This window comes from Vipera berus (genome assembly GCF_964194415.1).
Source record: "Vipera berus genome assembly, chromosome: 11".
Lineage (NCBI taxonomy): Eukaryota > Metazoa > Chordata > Lepidosauria > Squamata > Viperidae > Vipera > Vipera berus.
In genome coordinates, this window is record NC_138214.1 from 11,868,890 (window position 1) to 11,885,320 (window position 16,431).

The following is a 16,431-nucleotide window of genomic DNA, read 5'->3' on the forward strand; positions in this document are numbered from 1 at the left end:
CTGAAGCCTGGAAATGATTTCATTGAACTGCTATGCAGATGGATTAATTCCAGTATTGTAAAGTCAACATGGCCGAACGCTCGCTACATCACAGCCTGAGTTACTGTGGTCTGGATCAGGTTTTGATGAAGTAATTTCCCTTGGGTTTAGCACTTTAGGAAGCCTAGAGGACGTCCTTCTCGAATTTGATTTGAGACTTGTCCTCTCCTCCTGCCCCCCCTTTCCCTCCCCTCCCCACCTTTCCAGCTAAATTGGGCTTTATCATTTGCACATGGACCTCTATGAGTTGGAGAAGTTTCAAACGAGGGCCATATGTTTTGGGGCATAGAATGCCCAAACAATTGGGTGTATGAAACAAGATTCTTTTCTCGCTCTCTTTCTTTTGCAAAGATGATAGAATTAATAGCAAATGATATGACGCTCGGCTGGAGCGTGTTGGAGGGGAGAGAGAGAGCCAGGCCTGTGATCCTTTGTTCTTTGAGGGGGTTCCCACCTTCACACAAGAGAGGAAGGAAAGATTTAGATCCCAATGCCCTAAAACAAAGATGATGTGGCTTCTAATCCATCTGGCCTTTGAGTCCTATATTTGGCTCCTCCCCTCCTCAATGCTAGATCTTCTTTCTCCTTTCATTGTGTAGGGCCTAGATAACAGAATAATGGAGTTGGGAAGAATCTTGGAGGTCTTGTAGTCAGAGCCCCCCCCTGCTCAAGCATGGAAACCCTATACCGGGGGGCCTGCAACCTTGACAACTTTAAGACTTGTGGACTTCAGCTCCCAGAATTCCTTAGCCAGCTATGCTGGCTGAGGAATTCTGGGAGCTGAAGTCCACAAGTCTTAAAGTTGTCAAGGTTGCAGACCCCTGCCCTATACCATTCCAGACAAATGGTTGTCCAATCTCTTCTTTAAAAACTCCAGTGTTGGAGCACCCACAGTGTCTTGAGGCAAGATTAATTGTCCCCACTGTCAGGAATTTTCTCCTTAGTTGTAGTTTGGTTCTCTCCTTGATTAGTTTCCATCCATTGTTCTTGTTCTGCCTTCAGATGCTTTGGAGAATAGGTTGACTCCCTCTTCTTTGTGGCAGCCCTTCCAATATTGGAAGATTGCTAATTCCTGTAACCCTTTGTCATGTGTTTTAGTCTCCATTCCTCTAATTGTCTTTGTCGTTCTTCTCTGCACAATTTTAACAATTTTTTTTTAATATTGTGATGACCAAAACTAGATGTGAGGTTTCACTGTGGAAGTTCTGTCACTTTATCTTCTGGGGAGAATGTCCCTTGAAGAACCTTTTGGATGTTCTCCACTGATGCTAGCCTTGGAGTCTGACTGGTGACATTTTGATCCATAATGCTCACTGCTTCAATATTGGAAAGAAATGTAGTATATGAAAAAGAGCCATAGATGCAAACCTTGTTACTGGTGAAATACTTTGACTGGTGGGATCCAACCAGACAAATTATATTTTCACAAAAAGCCACGATCCCATCCCTAGCTTTTCACAAAGAGTCACCTGAAGGTCAAGAGCCTCAGAAGAAGATCCAAATCAACAACTGAAGGTGGGCTATTTTTATTGCTATTTTGTGGCTTTAGGCTGGATAGTCTGGGTTGCATTGAACTGAAGGCATTTTTTTCAACTATCTTTATAACCTGTAGTTTGAAAGGGCTGTAAGGATTAGTGTGCTAGGAATGTGTTGTAGGAACCCATATTCAGATATAGACTCAGCAACGATTAAGGAAATATTAGAATTTTGATTGTTTCTCAGCCTAGCCACAAGGTTATTATGAGGCTCAAAGGAACCCTGGGGAAAGAGGTGTGGGAAACCATCTAGAATTCTTTGAAAACCTAAATGCCCAATACAAGCCACGGTGCCATTGTATGTCTCGTGATGTCCTTGCACAAATAACTCCAATTATGTATATGTTATGTATCTTATGTATCTCCTCCACCGATAGACCCGTTGAAGGAAATTACTCCAGGTTTCTTTGAAGGTAAATCACACTAAGGAGTCAGAGTTACAAATGCTCATACCGCCTGAATATGCTTCTCCCTTCCCTTCCCTTTGTCTTCATGACAACTGACACTTTCTCGGGTCACACCTCAGCCTGGATTCAAATTTCTTTTATCTTGACTATTGTCTCAGTTATAGCTCTTCCTCCTGTTCCTCACGGTTATTCCTACATTCCAATGCTTGTAATAAGAATTCAATAGGGAAAACATAATCAAGTAACAAAGAGTTCAGGCATAACCGTCTATTACTTACTGCATAAAGGGAAAGGTTAAGGCTACCGCTGTCCAGTTGTGTCTGCCTCTAGGGCAGGGGTCAGCAACCTGAAACAGTGAAAGAGCCACTCGGAACCGGTTCCCTCACAAAAGGAAAAACTGGGAGCCGCAAAAAATGTGTGCGCATGGGTGTACATGCGCACATGCGCAGAACAGGGTTTGACTGAAGAGTGGAGCCAAGGCGAGATATCCACCTACCCTGCATATTTGAATTGATGGGTTGAATTTTTTTAGTCCCACTTTTTTTTTTTGGACTGCACATGGCAGAGGACTGGGAGCCGCAGGAGACGTCTGAAAGAGCCGCATGCGGCTCCGGAGCCGTGGGTTGCAGACCTGTGCTCTAGGGGGTAATGCTCATCTCGGTTTCTTCGCCAAGGGAGCCAGCATTGTCTGAAGACACTTCCCTGTCCATGTGGCTGACATGACTCTATGCCCAGGCGCACAGAATGCTGTTACCTTCCCACCAAAGTGGTACCTATTTATCTATTTGCAATCGCATACTTTCTAACTGCTAGGTGGGCAGGAGACTCACTGCCCAGAAAGTATTAAATTTTTATTGTCATCATGGTTTGTTGATATGATAAATTATGTCTAATAATAGATTATAAGCATATGAATGAAAAATCATATGATACCTTGCAGGGGAGATGGGCTGCGTCAAAATTTAACAAACAAACATACAAATAAAGCAAGTGCAGATTGATTTTCTAGTCTGATTCTTTTCTTTCCAATATTATTCAGATTATTGTCCTATTTCAGACTTAGTTCCCATGGGAGTCAATGTGACCTTTTTCTGAGATGTGTAGCCCAGGGAATGGGGTTTTTTTTAGTACAAAGGTGTAGGATCTCACTGTGAGTAACAGACAGCACATTGTCAGTGCTATCACTGTACATTTAGCCGAAACCTAACCCATCTTTTAGGTCTGTAACCTAAAAATAAGTGCCCATTGATGTTTTTTAAGTATCTGCTTCAAAACCTTTCTGGAAAAGATTCCAAAAATGTTCTTATTGTGTTTTAGTGTCACGTGCACACAAATAAAAACTGTGGCAGCTTCATAAAATTTCATATGGGACTGTGCGTTGATCTATCAACATCTCATGCAACGTCTTGAAACAAATTTTATTGTCCTCTCCAAAAATTCTGTAATTAAGAAAGCTATTCCGAGAGGACATTGGGACTGACAGTTAGAACAATTAATCAGTGGAACAGCTTGCCTCCAGAAGTGGTGAATGCTCCAACACTGGAAGTTTTTAAGAAGAGTTTGGACAGCCATTTGTCTGAAGTGGTATAGGGTTTCCTGCCTGAGCAGGAGTTGGACTAGATGACCTTCAAGGTGCCTTCAAACTTATTATTATTATTGTATAAAACTTTTATTCATAAAACATGAAACTTAGTCAACTGAACACTCAAATTGACTGGCACTAATGGTTGACACGGGCTGCTGCCAGCATCCTAGGCATCAACCAGGTATCTCCTTAAAATGTAAGATGTTCTGAGTAGCACAGATTTTTGTAGCTTTGCTGGAGTTATTGCAGGAAGCTGAAATTTCTTGATGTATTTTGCGAAGTTTTTGGACATAGTTCCCAGTGCCCCGATGACAATGGGTATCACTGTTACATGTTTCATCCATAATCGCACAGATGATGATGATGATGATGATGATGATGATGATGATGATTTCCAGATGTTGTTGAACCGCAATTCCTAAGAGCCCCAAGAGTGATGGGAATTGTAGTTCTGCAACATCTGGAAAGTCAGTGTAAAAGCAGGCAGCTCTTCAATCATCCCAGAGAGGAATCATCTAACTTCTAACATTAACATTTTCACCATTGGTGGAAACTCTGCCTGGTTTGGGAAATTTCTTCATCATTGCAACCACAAATTGCTGTGAATTTGTTTGGATAGGGGTTGTTCACCCTAGGAGCTGGGGGAAAGGAGGCATGGCGAAATTTTTGCCTGCTCACAAGGATGAATTTATAAATCTCCACATCTGTAGAAATTCCCAGAAACACCAGCCAGCATGGATAGCATTGAGGGATTGGGGGGACACTAAATTCTATTTTGGCGAGACCAATTTTTTTTTTAACCCCATTTATATCCTGCCCTTCTCCGAAGACTCAGGGAGGCTTACAATCTAAAGCACAATGTGCTTAGCAATAACCTTATTGCAGCTGTAAGGCCAGAAAACAACATTATAAAAATCTAAAAAATTAAGTGGATGTAAATACTCTCTACATTGATATCAAATTACAAGCAGTATGTGGGAACTGTTCTGTACCAGCCTGCTACCGGCCCTGCAGATAAGGCAGGGACAACCCCTTTTACAAGAAGGCAAGAGGCTGGAACTAAGCCTGCCAAATTTATTAACATAAAAACATAAACAGAGCAAAGAGAGCAAAGAGAGCAAACATGAACCATGAAACAGGAACTATTCAAGCGGTTGCCTTCAGCAAACCAGCCCTCCCACGCATTCCCCTTTTATACAGTTCAGGGCGTGGCTTCTCTCTGCCTCCTTCCGAGGTGCCCCATTGCCTTCCTCTGTTTACTCCTGATTAACTGCCTCCTGCGCCGGGCGTCCTTGAACAGGGCCAGCTGGGGGTCATCTTCATCCACGCTGTCAGGCTCACACAGCTGGGTCTGCGTCATGACCAGGTGGGAGGGGCCTGGCTGAGGGCTCTCATCAGCAAGCTCTCCAACACCCCCCTCCTCCTCCTCCTCTGAATCATCCGACCCAAATGCCGAACCCACAGGCTGACCCTGAATCACAACAGGAATATAAGATATATAACAAGGAATAAGAATGAAATAGAATACGAAAGCTTAAGGATAAAAGTACAATAATAATAGAATAAAATCGCATGAAGTGCAAGTTAGTAAATAAGTCTGAGTCTGCAACAACAGGGTGTCCTTGACTTACAACGATTTGTTTAGTAACCATTCAAAATTATAATAACACTGAAAAAAGTGAGTTATGATTCTTTCACACTTGCAACCATTGCAGCATCCTCCATGGTCACGTGATCAAAATTCAGATGCTTGGCAACTGACTCGTACTTATGACCGTTGCAGAGTCATGTGATCCCCTTTTATGACCTTCTGACAAACAAAGTCAATGGGGGAAGCCAGATTCACTTAACAACCATGTCACTAACTGAACAGCTGCAGGGATTCACTTAACAACTGTGGCAAGTCATAAAATGGAACCAAACTCATGTAACAACTCTCTCGCTTAGCAACAGAAATTTTGGGCTCGATTGTGGTCATAAGTCGAGGACAACCTGTACAATTAGGACAAATAGTATACACAGGGATGCAAAACTGGACCATACTTGATCAACATTTGGAAGCCAGAGTTTCTCCATGCCAACTCTTCAAAATGTCACCAGTCCTTAAGAAATAGCCTGCCTCTTGAACTGAGTCCGTTTGTTTTCTTTTTCATTCTCTTTGCCAAACCTCTGAGAAGGAGTTGGAGAATGAAGGAGCCCTGGATACGGACAGACCCTCCTTTTGCCAAGGTTGCAAATGAGCGAAACGCAAAATGGATATTTTGCAAAGCAGGAACCGCCGTCCGGTGGGCTGGTGTGGGACGTGCTGGTGGAAGGGCTTGCCTTTTCTTTCCAATTCCCTTTGCCCAAACTCTGAGAAGACAATTGAGCAGATCAAGGACCCCTGCATAAAACTCACCCTTCCCGCCAATGCTGCTGGTGAACGAAACGGAAAATGGATTTCTTGCAAGCGGGAATAGCCGGTCGGATGGGCTGACTCAGAACGTAGGATTGATTGGAAGTGGGCATCTGTAATTTATTAGCTGCACAGAAAATGCGTCTTTCCTGCACCAATTATTTTGCTTTCATCACTAATGAGAAAGAGGCCCAAGGAGCTGATGCTCATGGCAAATTTAAACAGCCTCCCACGCATACTATACATGCACATTTCTCATGCACTGTTGCCCATTACATTAAACAACAAATAATACATACAAGGACAATTCATTAGGACAGCAGTACAAATGTTCGAAAATAGAGCTGGAACTAATTTGAAGGACGGAGGTGGGGGCAAAATCCCGATGTAGATTTTTTTTCTCTATTCAGATTCATCTACCCGAATTCTCTCACTTTCCCTCCAATGTTCCCATTCCTCGTTGCTGTTGAGGAAAGGGCTTTCAAGAATCTGAAAAGTGCAGAAAACCATTTATTCAGAAGTCACATTTATAAAGTTGTCAGACTCCCAATGATTTCTTAAATGGAAAGCCTGTTCGGAGGATTATTGCTGTAAAAACACTAGCGCGCACACACACACACACACACACACACACACATATATATATATATATATATATATATATATATATATATATATATATATATATATATATATATATATATATATATATATATATATATATATATATATATATATATATATATACTGTATGTATATATATACTGTATGTATATATATATGTATATATATATATATGTATATATATATATATATGTATATATATATATATATATATATATATATATATATATATATATATATATACTAAAAAAAAACCATAAAAACTAAGACAAATTTAAAAAGAAAGAAAAAAGAAAGAAAAAGGTTGCATTTGGTTTTATATGCACCCTGATTTTCAGTTGGGTTTTTCCTCATCAGTCGTTCTTTTTCTATGCCATCTGGAGACCCAATTTTAAAAATCTGAATTTATTTTTGAGGGTGGGGAGACTGAAAAGTGGAACCTCAGGATGTCTTTAAAATGTTTAACAGAGCAGAGTGAAAAAAAAAATTCAAATGTTAGGGATGGAATTGGGCTTCAGGCAATGGTTTTGTTTCTTTAATCAGCTTCATCCACCAGCATTGATTAATTTGCAGTACAGTGATTAATTTCTTTTGAATAACAAAACCTGGAAAAGGGATGCCCATTCTCACTTATCATAATTACTGTAAATTTAGCACAGGATGTAACTCCATTGTTTGTGGAAAATCCCGTTTTTTAAAAAAATCTAATAGAACTATTAGTTATTACATCAGCTATATGTAGAATTGAATAGATTTTATATTCCACAGCAAGATAAAAATCAGCTGTATCCCATCGTTTGCTGCCTCCAAGGATATTAATAGACACATAAACTATTTTCAGCACTAAATTTATTTTTCTTTGAGCTTTGATTTTTTTTTTTGGAGTTGGAATGAAAGGGGTTTATTTGCCCCCTTTTCAGACCAGCTTTAAAAATGTGGGGAAATTTGGTCATTACGTTTAAAGAATCTACTACATTATATTTAAAGAATCTGTTTGAAAACAGGTTGTTAAAATGCACCAGAGGCCTGATATACCTCTTTTGCCTCTTTCATTTATTCTTTTGAAACCTTCAAAAATGTTTCACTGCTGCTTTTTGATCTTCTATGCAGCTGATGTTTAGAGACAATATTTGACAGAGGAGGGGGCAAAAGAGATTGCAGGGTGTCACAACAGTTTGTTCGCTTCTTCATTCATTCTTTTATTCACTTAATTTCTATAACTGCCTAACTCAACCAAGTGACACTTGCTGGCTTACAATTATTATTATTATTATTATTATTATTATTATTATTATTATTATTATTATTATTATTATTATTATTATTATTAAACTTTTATTCATAAAACATGAAACTCAGTCAACTGAACACTCAAATTGACTAGCATTAATGGTTGACACGGGTTGCTGCCAGCATTCTAGGTGGTGGTATTATGATGATGATGATGATGATGATGATGATGATGATGATGATGATGTAACCAGACTCCTTTAACTATTCTATCTAGCCTAGATGTGGGAAGAAGGAACACACCGTTTGTGCAATTTGACCCCAATTTTAGATTTGAATCATTATGCAAAGCTTAAAAAATTAAAAATTCTCTAAACATCACATTACAGTTCTGCAAACTGAAACATAAAAAGCATGAAGCAATGTCAGGGATGGGAGGAAGTCCACTGGTGAGAAATAATGTTTTTACAAATCACTTGTAAAATGCATACATTTTAAAAAGTGTGCCAACCCCTCCCTTCGCCTCCCCGCCCAAAATAACCCCACATGGAGGGAGAAATATAAATAAATATGCAACCTTGCCAAATATTGATATGATTAGGTATTTTTGCTTTTGGTCTAAGTTGTATTTATTGTTCTTGAAACATAAGCATTAGTAAAGTGCCCAACATCGTGTTTCTGTTCTGTAGGCTGTTTCTTTTAACCTGATCAAAATAATTTGATTTTGGTTGCCTTGAGAGGTAGAGGATCATGGAGAATTTTTCTTCCCTCCTTTGTTTTAATGAACACCTTTTATTTTTACTGACAATTTTGAACTGTTAATTTTATTTAAAAAAAATAGAAATCAATCATTTTTTTTATTAAAAGAAGATTTGACAAGGATTTTAAAAATCTATGGAAACAAAAGAAATTGAAAAAAAGGTAAAAGGAAAAAAGAAAGCAGAAAAAAGACGTCACTTAAAGAAGTGGCTTGCGATGTTTGCAGCAGTTACAAACAGAGTTAATTGTCAACTCTGCAAAAGTCTATGAGGAGTTTCAGTCTTTGATAAAACTATAGTTAAACTGTAGTTCTTTCCTTAAGGCAGTTTGGTCTAGGCCAGAAGTCCCCAACCTTTTGGGCATCAGGGAGAGAGGTTTCCGCGGAGAGAGGTTTTTCCGCGGACCGGAGGGGGCATGGTTTTGGGTGCTGCCTGCATCCCACGGATGGGGCTTTGCTTATTTGTGTGGACCAGTTGCTGGCATGCCGGTCCACGGACCGGGGTTTGGGACCCCTGATCTAGTACAGGAGTAGGCAACCTTGGCTCTTTTATGACTTGTGGACTTCAACTCTGCCGGCTCAGGAATTCTGGGAGTTGAAGTCCACGAGTCATAAAAGAGCCAAGGTTGCCTACCCCTGGTCTAGTGGTTAAGGCACCAGGCTAGAAAAAGGGACACTGTGAGTTTAAGTCCTGGTTTAGCAATGCAAGCCAGTTGGGTGACTTTGGGCTAGTCATCCTCTCTTAACCCAACCCACCTCACAGGATTGTTGTTGTGGGGAAAACAGGAGGAGAAAAGCGTATTGGATATGCTCGCCACCTTGAGTTATTTGTAAAAAATAATAAAGGCAGAATACAAAATTCATCAATTAAATTTTTAAAAAGTCAATTTAGCCGCTTCTGCCAACTCAGCCATCTTTACCATCCACTCCTCCATCATCGGTCTTTCTGTAACCTTCTGTCCTTGTGCATATAATAGCTTCACTACAGTTAACCAAATATGAAACCAATTGTCCATAGATCAACCGGAAATTCTGCAGAATTTTTCACAGTTGAATAGGGTGACATTTGCACAGTGATTTTGACTTCCATTCTGACTTTCTACTGTCCAGTAATCCACAGCAGTATTTTTCACAAGGAACGTCAACGTGGATGCAGCAGAGTGACCGATGCCCTGCCCCTTTGTATAGGCTGCCAACTGTACGAAAGAACCTATAGAATAACAGACTTGGGTGGGTTCTTGAAGGCCTTCTAGTCCAACCCCCTGTTTGACCACGTACATTCCGGACAAATGGCTGTCTACGTTCTTCTTACAAATCTCCAGTGATGGAGCACTCACAACTCCCAGGCAGTAAGTTGTTCCACTGATTTGATTTACATTTAATGAAATATATCCTTAATTCTGGCTAGGAACTCTCTTTGATAAGCTTCCACCTGTCACTTCTTATCTGGATGGAAGCTTATCAGAGAGAGATCCAGCCTAGAATTAAGAAGTGAAGTGGCAACCAGGATTTCCCTTCCTTCCTCCCTTCTTCTCCAGAAGAACTTCATTAAGGATGTTTTGCTCGGATTCCCAACTGCTACATAAAAAGGAGGCTTTAGAAAAAATGGAGAGATGTAGAAAAGAAACATAGAGTGAGAAAACCAGCCACTTCAGCCATTCTATAACAGAAAATTAGTCAAAAACTGTGACAACCCCCCTCCCCCACAAGACATTATAAAGCACCCTGAGAACGAGGGAGGTGTTTTTATCAAAAAGAATTTTTTTTTAATATAATATTTAAAAAGTCACATTTTTAAAAAAAAATCGGTCTAACGCTGTTTTAAACATATTCACAAAGCTAAGACGGCACCAGAGCAACAGTTTTTTTTCCTTTGTGATATTTTATATGTTCACATCAGATCAAATCAAATCTTTACGATGTTTTACCCGTTTTTACAAATAGCCCAGCCACACATGTTAATTTTGATCTTATTTTATTTAAGAAGCGCATTCTCTAGGAGCCATATTCTAAATAGAAACGACAAGTCTCGAAAACATCATCAGGTTTGATACACTGACCAAAACAAACACACAAAACAACCAGGAAACACAACAGGTCCAGGTTCACAGGCTCTGTCATTTTCGTGGAATTATAAACGCCTTCTTGAAAAGTTCAGCAATTCTACAGCTAGAATAGTCTATCCCTGTATATATTTATTTATTCTGATTAGGACCTCCCTCCCTCCCCTCATTTCTAAAAACTTTTACTATACAAAATCCAACAATATAAACATTAAAGCCCGCGGCAGAGACTCGCATAATATTCAAGATAAAAATCAATAGTAAAAATAATAACAACACAAAATCAAACTCATAACAAAATAAATGTTATAAATAACAATCTTAAAATTTTGGAAGATTGCAAGGCAGACTTCCAGAAAATAATAAACATACTAATTGGTTTGTTTTTTTTTAAAAAAAAAACATTCTTGTTAAGATTCAACTTTGCCTTTTACCTTATTTTTGCTTTAATCAGTGTAACGTTCCTTTTAGCTCTTACACAATTTTTTTTGCGTTACGTTCTATATTTTTGTTTAACTTTTTTGCTTACAGTTGTTCAGAAGTGACCTTTTATGAGGGTTCGTGGACAAAACTTTGGGAAAATTACATGGTATGTTATTTTTATGCATGGTAACAACGGCAAGACTCCTATTTTTCATCTTTGGAAAGATATTATGCTACTTACAGTTGAGTGGTTAGTAAGGGTGATAAAAATGGCATGGATGGCAAAATTGACAGCATTCATCACAAAAAAAATGTTTTGGCAAAATTTAACACTAACTAGAAGCGTTCTGTGGGTGTTTTCTTCTTTTTTGCTTTTATAAGAAACAACAAAAAACAAATTATGACATGGATTTGATTGGAAAAATGGAAGCTACAGTTTAATGCTCAAGTAAGGATTGAATATGAGTTTTTAATTATGTCTTCTGTAAAAGAAGCTAGAAGTTACTTTTTTCTTTTAGATTTCTGTTTCTATCATTTTTATCTTTTTGTATTTCTACCTCTAATCTCTTTCTATCTCTCCCTTTTCTATCTATTTTTCTCTTTGACCACTTGATTTTGTTGATTTTTATCTTGGTGTTTTGTAAAAAGAGCTGATAAAGCTACATCAAAACTGTTGTTCTATGAAGTAGGAGTAAACAAATTACATTTTTCTTCCTTTTGCTTCCAGACATATTTTGTAGCAATGCAGTGCTACTTCTGTTTTGCACAAACACGGAGAGGTTGCCAAAGAAATTTCTCAGTGCTGGTTGTCATTAGAAGGGCATGGAATTGCTATCATTTCCTACAGATTAACATTACAATTTGCTAAAGATTTAGTTCATTTTCGTAAGGTGTTTATCCATTCTCCAAGGATAGCATTTTTCCCCATTCACCTCTTCCCATAAGTCTTGTAACTGTTAATCTACATTACTCGAGAAACATTTTTAATAAAAAACACTTTCTGCTTTCTCATTGTAAATCCTTCTTCTGCACGCACCTATCATTATTTATAAAAACTACAGAAGTCTAGGGTTTTTTTTCTAGGTAGGATTTTTTGTGTCTCTTTTGGTTTAACCCTAGTGGTTTGTGCTGCTAATGTTTGAGAAATCTATAGCAGCTGAAGACTCAAATTTTCTTGGAGCAGATTTCATCTTAGAATACCTTAATTTCCCTAGAGCTCATATTCTCTCTCTCTCTCTCTCTCTCTCTCTCTCTCTCTCTCTCTCTCTCTCTCTGACACACACACACACAGAGAGACACACAAACAAACACTGAACCTGCTTTGTTTGGTTCTGTGGTCTACCTAAATGACTTTCCTTCAGAAGCAGGTAGAGATAGATGACAGTTGACAAGGTCCATAGATATCTACTGAATACGGTGGAGAACATGTCTCTTACAGCACCTCATGACTTCTATAACCATTCGTAAATTTGGCTGAATGTAACACAGTCCAAACAGGAAACACAACCCACTTCTTCCATTTCTTCTTCTTTTTGGTTTTCAAAATCCTTTAATTCCATAATTCATTTGCCACCATCATCTCTGAGGGAACCTTTATATTTTATCTTGACAAAAGAAGAAGTTGGACATTCACACCCAACAAATGTCAAGAGTGGTAGGGAGCTATACGTAAGAGGAGAGAGTTCAGCGCAGGCTTTCTCTGCAAAGGTTTTCTGTTTTTTCAATTAAAATTCCCTGAATTTCCCAGTTGCATTGATTCACTTACCCTTGCACTTCCAATTTCAGTACTTATTGCTACTCCAACTACTGGTAGAGAAAATAGGAGATTGACTCGGGTGAGATGGTGACATGAAATAAAGTAACATAACTTGCCTATAATTGCAATGCAAAAAAATAATAACACACTGCTATGTTTTCATGGCAAAATATTCTAAAATGGCGCCTTATCCAAAGCATTGGGGGGAAAATAAAATGTCTGAAGTGTGAAGATGCAACATGAACATGTCAATTTCTGTTTCTACTGATGTTCAGGGAAGATGAGGTCCCTGTTTTTCAACTAGTTAACATTTGATAATGGACAAAACGTAAAACTGCTAACTGCTGGGTACCTGTGGCATTGATTTCAGAGCAAATGGAAATTATAAGCAGGACAAGAAGCAACGGATGGAAACTAACCAAACAGAGAAGCAACCTAGAACTAAGGAGAAACTTCCTGACAGTTAGAACAATTAACCAGTGGAACTACCTGCCTCCAGAAGTGGTGAATGCTCCAACACTGAAAGTTTTTAAGAAGAGACTGGACAGCCATTTGTCTGAAATGGTATAAGGTTTCCTGCCTGAGCAGGGGGTTGGACTAGATGACCTCCAAGGTCCCTTCCAAATAATAATAATAATAATAATAATAATAATAATAATAATAATAATAATTACAATTATAACAATGGACTCTCTATGGCCCACTTCATCACAAGTGCTTAAAGAAAGGCACATTCAGAATACTATTTATTGCATAAACACAAAAGTGAGATGAAGTGAAAGGTGACAACCAGGTATCTTAAAGGAACAACCATTTATCTGTCATGGTGTAGGATCTCTTGCTCATGCAGAGGATTGGACTAGAAGACGTCCAAGGTCCCATCCAATTCTGTTATTCTGTGTTTATGTGAGAGTAAGACCCATCCTTGGTATCACAACTGGTGCTCTGTCAAAAATTCATTTCTTTTTATTTTTATTTCTTTTTCTTTTTATTCCATTTATATCCCGCCCTTCTCCGAAGACTCAGGGCGGCTTACAAGCTTAGCCGTAGCCTTCATTCTATGTATATGCCTGCTTATTATTTTATTTTTTATTTTTAATTCCATTTATATCCCGCCCTTCTCCGAAGACTCAGGGCGGCTTACAAGCTTAGCAGTAGCCTTCATTCTATGTATATGCCTGCTTATTAGGGCTTTCACACACCCCCAAGTGGCATTATTACAAAGTCAGCTTAATTGCCCCCAACAATCTGGGTCCTCATTTTACCTACCGCGGAAGGATGGAAGGCTGAGTCAACCTTTTTCAATTCTTCTTCAACATAGTGGAAAAGAAATGGCTTCTGCAGCCATTCTGGTTTCAAAGGAGAATAAACATTCAGCGTAATGTTCAGGTGGGAGAACAAGATTCTGTTTTAAGCAAAGTAACAATGCTATCCGGTCAATATCAAATTTAATGAAATATCTCATTTAATTCAATGAAGAGAAGGACGAGGGGTGACATGATAGCAGTGTTCCAATATCTCAGGGGCTGCCCCAAAGAAGAGGGAGTCAAGCTATTCTCCAAAGCACCCGAAGGCAGGGCAAGAAGCAACAGATGGAAACTAATCAAGCAGAGAAGCAACTAAGAAGATATTTCCTGACAGAACAATTAACCAGTGGAACAACCTGCCTCCAGAAGTTGTGAATGCTCCAACACTGGAGGTTTTTGAGAAGTGATTGGACAAGGCATTTGTCCGAAATGGTCTAGGGTTTCTTGCCTCAGCAGGGGGTTGGGCTAGAAGACCTCCAAGGTCCCTTCCAACTCTTGTTATTCTGTTAAGTAAATCTATATATCTATCTACTTTTTGGCAATGTTATGCCCCAGTCAATGGGAGTGTGTCTGTCTGTATATATGTGCATGTGCATGTGCATATGTATATGTATATATTTGTGGTTCTCAGCCTAGCCCTCAGCCTTCTAGCTGATCATGCCCCTCCAAGGCATCACCACTTCCAACCCTGCTTAGCTTCTGAGATCAGCCAAGGTCAGCTACATTACCTAAGTTAGATGCAACCAAGAGACGTGTGAATTTCCTGTCTTTCACTGCCTAAGCTCTTCTCTAAACTCTACAACCTTCTAAGATTCTCTTCATTGACAGAATCCTACGATAAACAAGATAAAGGAAGAGATCATTAGACTTTTTGCAAGTCAGCAAGCAGAGACCACCAGGCAGCTACAGAGTGAAGGAAAAACCCACTACAGACACTTCAGCATCTTTGCTATTTTACAGCCACAAAATAAAATAACTGCCAAAACAAAAACACAACTTGCTAAAGCCCCAGAGGATCCAATAAAATAAAAAACAACAACAACCAACCAGAAGTGTTTCCCCCCCCCCCTCAGGGAAAGTATTTTTTTTTTCAAGAACTGGAGACAGATCTCAGCGTAAGACCACTTTTAATATATGCAAATGCATGGAAATAGGATTGCCATTGCCATTTGTTGTGAGGCAGATTAGCCTCCACCATTTACTGCTTTAAAGACCCTCTGGTTAGGATTCTCAGGCTGTTATTTCCTGGTCTTACAAAGTTGTTTTTAAATACATTCAGGCTGATCTTCCTAGAGCTATCACTTCAGTTTTCTAAAATGTTAGCAACCACTGAATTAAAATGTAATTTTACTATTTTGGGTAGTCAATTGTGCCATTATTATTGGTAATTTTAGTAATTTAGTCAATTCAGTCTATGTGTTTTACATACACACACACATATATGTGTGTGTACACACACACACACACACACTATATATATATATATATATACACACACACGCACACACACACAAAGTATATATATACAGTATATATATACAGTATATATATACAGTATATATATATATATATATATATATATATATATAGAGAGAGAGAGAGAGAGAGAGAGAGAGAGAGAGAGAGAGAGAGAGAAAGAGATTGCTGAAAAGGAATTAAAGGGAGGCTGATATAGCTATTTCAAAACACTCAAGACACATATATACACACACAAACACACACACACACACACAGAGTATATATATATATGTTTTCTAAGGTTTTCGCTGGTGTTTGTATGTAGATCTTTGGTCATTCGGGTTTTTCCCCATGTAGAATTGGAGGTATCAGGGCAACGTTTCGACGAAATCTCATCCGTCATCCTCAGGCTAGTGGCTTCAGCTTCGTTCTTCCCAGTCACCAGCCTGAGGATGACGGATGAGATTTCGTCGAAATGTTGCCCTGATACCTCCAATTCTACGTGGGGAAAAAACCCGAATGACCAAAGATTTATATATATATATATATATATATATATATATATATATATATATATATATATATATATATGTATATAAACAAACAAATGTATATACACAAACACACACACATACACACACACAGTATATATATATACAGTATATATACTCTGTGTGTGTGTGTGTGTATAATCTTATTTTAAATAATGTTTGAAGTAGAAAAATAGGGTTTTTTATGGAAAGAAAGCTTTCTAGAACTTAGATCTTAGCTCAGTCGTACCTTGAATGTATGCAGACACTTGGTAATGCTATATGGTGCATTCTTGCTCTGGCAGCCCAAGTTACTTTGCTG